Raw genomic sequence first — 10,386 nt, forward strand, 5'->3', positions numbered from 1 at the left:
GAGGCAGCTTCGCGGTATTGTGTTCCGCAGAGGAATAGTTCTAAGAAAAAGGCATAGTATATGGAATTTTGGCTTAGATTAAGGCACAGATAGAGAGTAGGGTAATTGCTGGTAGTGGCTGTAGCTAATCGGGTATTTGTCGCGAATGTTTTACAAGAGGACACCCTAGAGTGAAGCGAGCACCTGCAATGAAAATAACGATAGAGCAGAAATATGAGAGGAGGCACCAGGGATGAGAAAAGGACACCCCTTACAAGATTTCGAATTCATTTTTGTACCCTGTCCAGACAGCAGATCCTCCCTAAATGTGGTAACAGTACTCTATCTTAGGACGTATTTGGCTTTTATATTGGTAGAAAAGTGCATTGTGTGAGAGATATCTACTGGATTTGTATAATGAACCAACAATTTTTCAGGCGACCGTATTAACGAATTTGATATAGGTGTCCTATTTCAGATCAAGAGTAAAGATCAATCTCAGAAGCTTGTCCGAAATATATTATTATATAATTATTCGGATGCGGAATTGTATTTAACTTTAATCATGCAATTCTTATGGACTAAAACTTTATTCCATTTCATTAAAAAGAAAGGGTAAAGACCCGGTATTATTTTCAGTCTAATGAAATCGACCTTCTAAAAACTACGGTTGAAACATTTCGACGTGTACTCAACTATTTGCACAATAAAAACGTTTACTTGCATTATTTGAATTATTTGCGTTCCTGTTCTTGATGCTGACCCATGGATAGGACCACGGAACGAAAAACACGGAACACGTATTATGTGTAAGAATATATATTAACCAAAATGGTTACAAAGAAATAATAAAAGGTAACCGGAGCTTAATATCAAGTGGTATCCATTATGGGTAGTCTTACGTGCTGCGGTCCTGGATATGACCTTAAACTATATTCGATGATGAGGCCCCAGTTTTCAGGCTTTGGGGAGTGTGGAGCTACTCCTTAATTACCATTGCTCCCAGGTCCATTCTGACCCGGAGTTGTAGTACCTGTTAGGCTCCCAACAATAGGTTAAATAGAATCAGATCTGAACCAAAAAAAAAAACAAAAAAAAAACAACTATATTCTATTAACATCTTTTTCTTCAAAATGGCTTGATTCAGCATTAAATAACCCGAAAAGGGTTGATATGCCATAAAATAAAGACAACCAACCAACAAACTTATGTGCTGCGTACTATTCGTACTCCTGCTGATTCTACGGTATTACGACAAAGCTCACTGAGTGCTCCATTTCACATCGAAATATATTACATGAAGAGTCCATGATGCAGGTAAGTTTTGGTCTCACAACTTTTATTTTAATTACTTGTATCATTTGGATTATTGTTCTCATCTTGAATGCTATTTGTACAGCATTTCGACTGATATCACCTCCGACCTTCTTCAAGTGTAACTTGTCGGACCCGGGGATCTGCACGGGATTTTAAACGGACTCTTTATTTAATCCACGAAATATGATAAAGCGTAAAAGTCGTGAGCAATTTTAATTGCATCCTTCATGTCGTTGAGCATTCAACTTCTAAAAAAGTGAAACTTACCACTGAATTTTTATCTAGTAATTTATACGTTACACCACGGATCTTACGGAAAATCATAGTACACACACACACACACACACACACACACACACACACACACACACACACACACACACACATATATATATATACATATATATATATATATGTATAACTACTTAATTTACTCACATAAAATTAATATACGAAAGTATAGATTTATGCGTAAACTTTAAGCATTTACTTCAAAAGTGTTCAATACGTAGGTAGAGCTAGTTAGTAATTTATAAAATATATATGGCGATTAAGCTACACTGAATATTCAGCGTTCCATCCACTCTAGGACTCCTCAGGCTTATGCGCATAAGCTTGAGGAGTCCTAGAGTGGATGAAACGCCGAATATTTAGTGTAGCTTAATCGGCATATATATTTTATAAATTACTATATATATATATATATATATATATATATATATATATATATATATATATATATATATACTGCGTATCAAATTATTAACGAGTTTACATTTTTTAAATATTTTAAATATTTAAAGGAATGAGTGCATAAAAATCCATGAAACTTTGAGAAAGTGCTTACAATACTATTTAGCTACTCCAGTCAGAAAATAAAAATATTTAAAGCAGTATTAGCGAAACTATGGCAGACGATAGGAATATCTGTTGATTTCAGTTTGTCAAATAATTAATGAGGTTGAGAAAAAAAAACACAATATATCCATAACTTGTTTATTGAAATAATTTTCAAACATTAAATGAACCAGGAAAAATGCTTAGAACACAAAAACTACATAGCAATTCCTCCGTTGACATAATTAGTAGGTGATATGCGATCCTTTTTCACAAAGTACTTGTGAAAGACGTTGGTACACAGAATTAGTCAAACTTGTGATTTCGTCAAATCATCGCGATCCCTTTTGGAGAGCATCCCGCAACTCATCGTTGTTCTTAAATTGGCGTCCACTTGCATAGAGGCGTCGCTTCATGATAATCCTAAGGTTTTCAATTGGGTTCAAATCTGGTGAATTCGCAGGCCACTCCATTTTCCATAGGCCAGAGAACTCTAGTTGTTGCAAATACTCTTTGCTTTTGTTTGCTGCATACGAGGGAGCATTATCCTGCATAAAAATAATGGTTCTTCTGAATGTCAACCTTTGTTTCTTCAGCCATGGTTCAAAGTGCTCCATCAGAAAGGCTATGTAAGCTTTTGACGTTATTGTTACGCCTTCTGGACTCCCCATGGACCAACTAAAGTACCTCCAATAATCCCAACCCAAACTTTTATCCCATCACCACCTTGTTGGCGCCTTAAACGCTGATGACGATGTTGTCCATTTAGGAGCTATCCCTTGCTCCAGCCATCTGGGTCATCAAGAGTGACACGCACTTCATCCGTGAACAAAACTTTGAAAAAAACCCATTTCATGTTGCCCTCTGCCCATTTCTATCGGTTTTGTATGTGGTGTTGCTTAAATAGATGCTTTTTCATAGGCTTAACAGATTTTGCCATTTCTCTCATAAGGCGACATCGAGTACTTTTTGAGACATTCTTCAATCCGGCTTGGTCAAAGACCTCTCGACTTCTCTGTCCAGGGTTCTTAACAACTTCACATATAATTTGGAATAGAGAACGGAATTAAATAACTCTAGATTTACTTTTATTAGCTCTATTTCCTACCTTTGTAGAGTCATTGACAAAGTTCTTCACAGTGTGATAGTACCTTCCTATGATTTTCGATATTTCAAGGGTAGTTTTACCTTTGGCTAGCTGTTCTGTAGTAGTACTCTTTTCAGAATTACTCAAAGCACATTTTCGACCCATTTTGTTGACGAAACAAACAGCCGTGTTATTATTTGACCATTATAATACCAAAATCATGATGGCAAGTTGTTTACATTGCGCAGAACAGTACGAACATTTCACAGTACGTGCAGCTCAGCATTGCTAACGTTTCCAAAGCTTTTGATATGCAATTACCGGTAAGTTTCTGAAACTGGTAAAAAATGTTATATCGTTAATAATTTGACACGCAGTGTATATATAAATACATTTGTATATATATATATATATATATATATATATATATATATATATATATATGTGTGTGTGTGTGTGTGTGTGTGTGTGTGTGTGTGTGTGTGTAATGAAGTAAGAATTACAATAAAGTTTACCAAGATAATCCAAAATAGACAACTTAAAATATAATGTCATTAATCCACGGAGTTTCGAAAAAATACTTTAAAATTAAATGTTTTTAACTCTTCTTAGTGTTTTTAACATGGTTTATATATTTTTATTATATGTATATATATATATGTGTGTGTGTGTGTGTGTGTGTGTGTTAATGTGAGTATTTATTTTATTTACATATAAATGTATTTATATATATATGTAAATATTTCGTTTACATATATATGTATATATATATATACATATATATATATATATATATATATATAAACACTCCTGAATTGGTAGGAGTTCTCTATAGTGATGATGCATTATTTTTTTGTTTTCTTTTATTAATTGTAATCTTAATTACTTGCAAATGTGAAAAAATAAACGTTGCGTGAATTCTTTATGAAAATAAACTTTAAAATATCAAATAAATATCAAATTTTTGGAACTTATAATAACAGACGGGGTGTCTTAAATAAGTTCGCTGACTTTTTCCGAACAAATATGTGATATTGTCGTAAGCCGCTTAAAAATTCGGTATGCTATTCTTAAAAGATTACTCACCAAATCTTTTGATTCCAAGTTTTAAAAAAAGCAGCTATAGCAGGAATTGGAATTACCCCTACTAAAGCTTGATTGTCGCAGCTGGTGAATTTCAAAAAATCAATCTAGGTATTAGGACACTTTAGAAGCATGATATGCAAGCAAATTCTGATTTAAACTTAGAAAAAATGCTATGAAAGTATGGAATGCTTCAGACTGCATTTGGATTATCTTGTATGAATCGAGTATCAGTTTTGAATAGCATAAAAGATACGAGGAAGGCATGGAGTCTGTGAGAGATAGTGCGAGGTGTAGAATGAGTAATGAAGTCAACAGAGTTAATTGGCCAAATAAAGAATTTCATAGATAAGAAGCGTCGCATATCAATAGAGACAATAAGTGCACAGTTTGATGTCAGTGTGAGAACTGTGCACACAATTATTTGCGATCAACTGAAGATGCGGGATATTTGCGCGAAGTTTCTCCTAAGGTGTTCAGAGGAGGTCAGAAGGAAAGACGCTGTCATGAAAACAGGGAAAAGGTCGAGTTGTTGATGATCTGGTCACGAGCGATGAAAGCTGGATCTACTGCTATGTCACAGAGACCAAGAGACAGAGTTTCCAGTAGAAACATTCTGGTTCTCTTAGACCCAACAAGGCTAGAAAGAGTACATTCATCCAGAAATTTAGTTTTTTTTTCAAGGAACGACCATGCACTACATTCTTTTCACTGGAGACTAAACCAGAAATACTATGTTGATGTTTAAGTGCGGTTCAGGAGGAAATTTAATCGGAGGAAGCCAGCACTCTTTAAATCGCGTCAATGGCATTCTACCAGAACAATGCACCAGTTAACAACTCCATCCTTGTTACAGACTATTTGACCAAGATGGCCGTCAAGACAATTCCTCACCCTCGCTATAGTCTGGGCCTTGCTCCATGTGACTTTTAGTTACTTATTAAGCTCAAATAATTTTTACAGAATGCCGTTGAGACAATTAAGGAGATGAAAGAGGCTGTGACGCTCACAGAATAGAACTTCCAAGGGGCTTTTCAGAAGTTGTTAGAACAGTACAAGTGAATTGCAGCCGGAGGAGATTACTTCCTAGCAGGTTAGAGTTTTATGAGTGTAGTATCAATGAAAGTGCCCATACGAAAAAAGTCTAGAAACTTATTAGAGGTTGGAAATTACATAAACTGAAGCGTTGTGAAAATAACACTCAGTGTGTGAACAGTAGTCCGAAGATACTTAACATGGTGACGCCAAAGGGTGGGTCACAATAACATGTAGAAATATGTATCTTGTATATGAGGATGTACTGTGTATACGGTACTGACAATCTGTGCATAGAACACTTGTTATAAACCATTCTTTAATGACAACGATCAACACTGTTTCGTGTCAGTTCAATTATAGAATATGCCGAGGGTGGGTGGGTTTCCTTTCAACACACTAATTTTCTATCTTCACGACATTCTAGAATTTCAAAACATTAAGATCTCAAATTCGTCTTAATACATAAAGATTGCGAAAAGTTGCATTAAACATAAGTCAAAAAGAAAAAAAATTACGTTGTTCGACCTAATCGAACGGGAAACACGATATCGGGCAAGAAACGAGAGGAAATATGTAAAAGGTGATGAGGGAAGGCATAACTTGTAATCTTCAATTAATAGTCAGATGTAAAATAAAGATTGCATAAGACCAACACAGACATACAAACACACACAGTAGCAACTCTAGTATTTTGTATAGGTTGATTTAATATTTAAATAAATTTTATTCATAAAGTTCTACTATGTATTGAGCACCTTCTAGAAATCAAAACATGCTTATATATATATATATATATATATATATATAGTACTGTTTCGCTGTATTACAAGTTATCAGTGTGGCTAGACTAGCAACTACCTCAAGGCAGGATTGAAACTCGACCGCTTAAACGACAGTCAGGGTTCTTACCGTTACGCAATTAGGCTGCTGTTGATATAGGCGTGCGAAATTGTAAGGTTTAAACATTGCTCAAAATGTCTAAACTTTACTTGTTTATAGAGAGAGTGCCAGCGGCAGTACGCTATTTCTGTCTCCAATATGCTCAACTCAATATATGGAGTATTTATAGTCATCTACATGCAGTACTTTTTCGCTGTATCATAGTTCATCAGTGCTGCTAGACTAGCAACTATATTAATATATATATATATTGATATATATATGACTACTTCATTTAATCACATAAATTAATATACGAAAGTATAAATTTATGTGTAAACTTTAAGTATTAACTTCAACAGTGCTAAATACGTAGGTAGAGCTAGTTGGTAAGTATTAAAATATATATGGCAATTAAGGTACACAGTATATTCTGCGTTTCATCCACGTTAGGATTCATCAGGCTTCTGCGAGGGGTTGTGGCTGTTTAGCGTTTTTATATACGCACATAATATTGAGTTTTTAGTTAGCTAATCAGCTTTCTAGTTTCCACCGCACCCTTTTTAATCAGTTAATAAGCAGGCACTTACAGGACAAACGCCCAGTTCACCTCCGGTTCACCCCTTCTTTTATTTTATAACTTACTATATATATATATATATATATATATATATATATATATATATATATAGACATTCTATATATTAAAATTCACCAAACATAATTCACTCAGGTAACTTAATTATGGTAAATAGGTAACTTAATTAGTTCTGACAGCTATTCAATGTAGCGACCTTTAGTCTTAATCACTGTCTCGATACGAGTCCGAAACTGAGAGATTGTTTTTTTTCCACAAGCGCTGGCGGAAGCTTGAGGAATACTCGGCGGATTGCGACGCTCAGGCTGGTTTTAGTGTTGTGGGAGGTCATGTTTGTGATGTCGGCGTATAATCAAACGAAGTAACCTAGCGGGTTCAGGTCAGGGCAAGAGGAGAGCCAGCGAGTAAAAGGTGCAAAGTCAAAGCACTACTCCTGGGAGGCTGGACATCTTTGGACCTAGTCCTGCTGCCACACCCAGGGTCTGCCAGCGGCCACCTAGTTGCACCGGAGATCACTACACTGTTCAGTACATCCGGGTACACTTTGGTGTTGACTTTTAAGCCGACTTCGAAGATGTGAGGTGGCATGATGTGGCCCTCACTTGAAACCACACCAAAGACCATAACCGTGACCGGAAACTTCGTTGAGTTGTGCCCTGAAGCGTTGAACCGTCGGGATTGTTATTTTGAGGGTGCTGGCAATAGTTCTGTTGTTATAACTTTGATCGGTAGAGAGCATGAGTTGTACATCGGCTCATCTCCAATCTCGCTCGTTGAACGTTGTATCACTTTCAGACATGATAAAAGGTCCATATCGCTGTTGATATTTGTACGCAACTGGTCAATTAGTAGATGGTCTGCAACAGAAAAACAAAAACTGGTTTTCATCAAACGGAAATGGAATCATGTAATCTTTTCTAGGGCGACAGTTTTATCGATCCACGTTGTATATATGTGATGGATAAAATACAAAGAATAAAAAATCAAACAAATCGAGTTCAAAAAAATAATTATAATGCAAACATGAAATATTGCTTTTTTGGATTAATTTGTGAATGCTGTTTCAGAATAATTACGATTAGGGTTAATGATTTGTATTATTATTGGCTCATCTCAAGAATTGAACAAATTGTATAAATTCGTAGTATGTTCTCCTCTTGCGTGTTTTGTTTTCACGACGTTTCGGCAAGTGTAACCTCCTGCATTCATCATGTTTATCTTGTCGAACTCGGAAATCTATAACTGATCAAGGTCGGAGGTCACACCGGCAAAATGTTTATTTTTTTTTTTACACGGTGGTCACAACTTATCAAGGCCCGGAAGCCACTCAGGTATAAGGGTTGTTCGTTGTGAAACGAACATGCAAGATTAAAACAATACTCAGTATACCATAACTTTGAACAATTTGAATGTTTGAAATTTTATTTTCCTTCCCGTCAAGCGCAGCCTTAGTTAAGATACAACTCACTACACGAGTTTGTAGTGTAATTCAAATCTTGAAGCTGAGTACTTGATGTTTCACCAGGGATATCAAAGGTATTTTTATCATGACGCCATCATAAGACGAGATGCCTACCACGGCTTAAGAGAGTCCCATCTCCCCTCGAGAAAAGGATAGACCGTGCAAGTTTCTCAACCTTTTACCTCGCGGTATATACAACGCCTCGCCTTCCCAAATGGTCATCCATCTGGTACTGGCCAGGCTCAACGTTGCTTAACTTCGGTGATCTGGCGAGAACCGTTGTGGCAACGTGATTGTGCCATGTTTTCCTTGTAATTTGTCATTATTAGTATCTTTTTCTTTAAGACAAAAATTATTTAAAAGAAAATTTGAAGAGTTCACAATAATCATTTTCCCCTTTGTGTACATTTCCCTACGCAATAACTATGTCAATTTTAAGCCTACAGATTCGAAATTTGATATACAGGGTACTGGGATTTGGGAAAATCTATGTGATTGGTTTTCGGACTGAAATTTTGCTGGTAAGGGGTCAAAGTTCAAGAATTAAACCTTTGAAAACTCTACCAAACTAATCCTACAATTTTTGGTCTAAACAGGTGAAATTTTAGATATAGGTTCCTTGGACATGGATCTAACATAATAACTCAATTTAAGCCCTAAACATTAAATTGTAAGGAGTCATAATAGGGGTCAAAGTTTAAAAAAATTGACCGTTATTTTTGTTTTGCTGAGCATACACCTCAAAATACCCGGGCAACGCCGGGCACCCATGCTAGTATATCTATAAAAATGAACGTTTTGTGTGTTTCTGTGTGTGTGTGTGTGTCTGTGTACATTTCCCTACACAATAACTTTGTCAATTTTTAGTCTACAGATTCGAAATTTGATATACAGGGTACTGAGATTTGGGAAAATCGATGTGATCGGGTTTCGGCCAAAAATTTGGCTGTTAAGGGCCAAATTTGAACGATTTGACCTTTGAGAACTCTACCAAACTCCTCCGACAATTTTGGGTCTACGCACTTGACATTTTAGATATTGGTTCCTTGGACATGGATCTAACTTAATAACTTGATTTGAGCCCAACACAATAAATATTAGGGTTCAAAGTTTTAAAAAAATTACCGTTTTTGTGTTTTGTTTTTTTTGGTTTTCTTTTTGCTCAGCATACACCTCCATACACCCGGGCAAGGCCGGGCATCCATTGCTAGTTTCTAATAAAGAAGCAAACAGACTAATTACTCCCTTTATACGGTTTCAGTTACAGCAAAAAAAATAGAATTACTCCCCTTAACAGCTAACATAATCTATATAAATTAATAAACTAATATGTATAATTTTCCCTTTGATCTAACCATATTTAAACATAAATTTAGCATTACTTTCTCTTGATAAGAAAATCTATAGATAAGTAAAAAAAATGCCTCCCCTTAATAGTTAACGTAATTAATTAAAACTTTAAGAGCGTTTGAATTTTATTAAAAATTTAAACACAGCGACCATTTTACAATTGACAGCCTAGAAAGTGGATATACGTTTCTTCACTGACGATGCGTGATTCAGTCAACAGAATCTATTGAATAAATACCATCCACAGTTAAAAAATGGAAAAAAAAAACAACCGGGTAAATAAAAAAATAATATTGAATTATTTATCATTTGTTTATTTATCTTCTCATGGCTGTACATTCCTACAGTTTAAGCTTTCAAAAATACCTTACACTATTACATTTTCGCTTAATTGCTGTGGTTTGTGTATTTCCTGTAATTTTCTATTTTATTATCTACAGATAACGTGTCATAAAACTGGTATAATGGACTGATCCAACACCCCTCAAATGAATGGATTGTTACGTCTATAAAAAGACAAGCAAACTCTCCTCACGGGGGAGACAGAATTTAGTACTAAGCTGTCAATGGACGCTTAGAAATGTGTGTACCTTTTTACCTAAATAAACCCTTTCTGTACAACCCCCAGTAATGACTTGTTATTCATATAATCTACGATATAACAAAAACACAAGCAAACGAAAAGATTAACGGATGTAAATATATTCTCATGAAACAAATGAAGTTAAAACTACGACACTCGAGGATTAAATATTG

The sequence above is a fragment of the Euprymna scolopes genome, chromosome 31 (genome assembly GCF_053919585.1).
Source record: "Euprymna scolopes isolate OS-2025 chromosome 31, ASM5391958v1, whole genome shotgun sequence".
NCBI lineage: Eukaryota > Metazoa > Mollusca > Cephalopoda > Sepiida > Sepiolidae > Euprymna > Euprymna scolopes.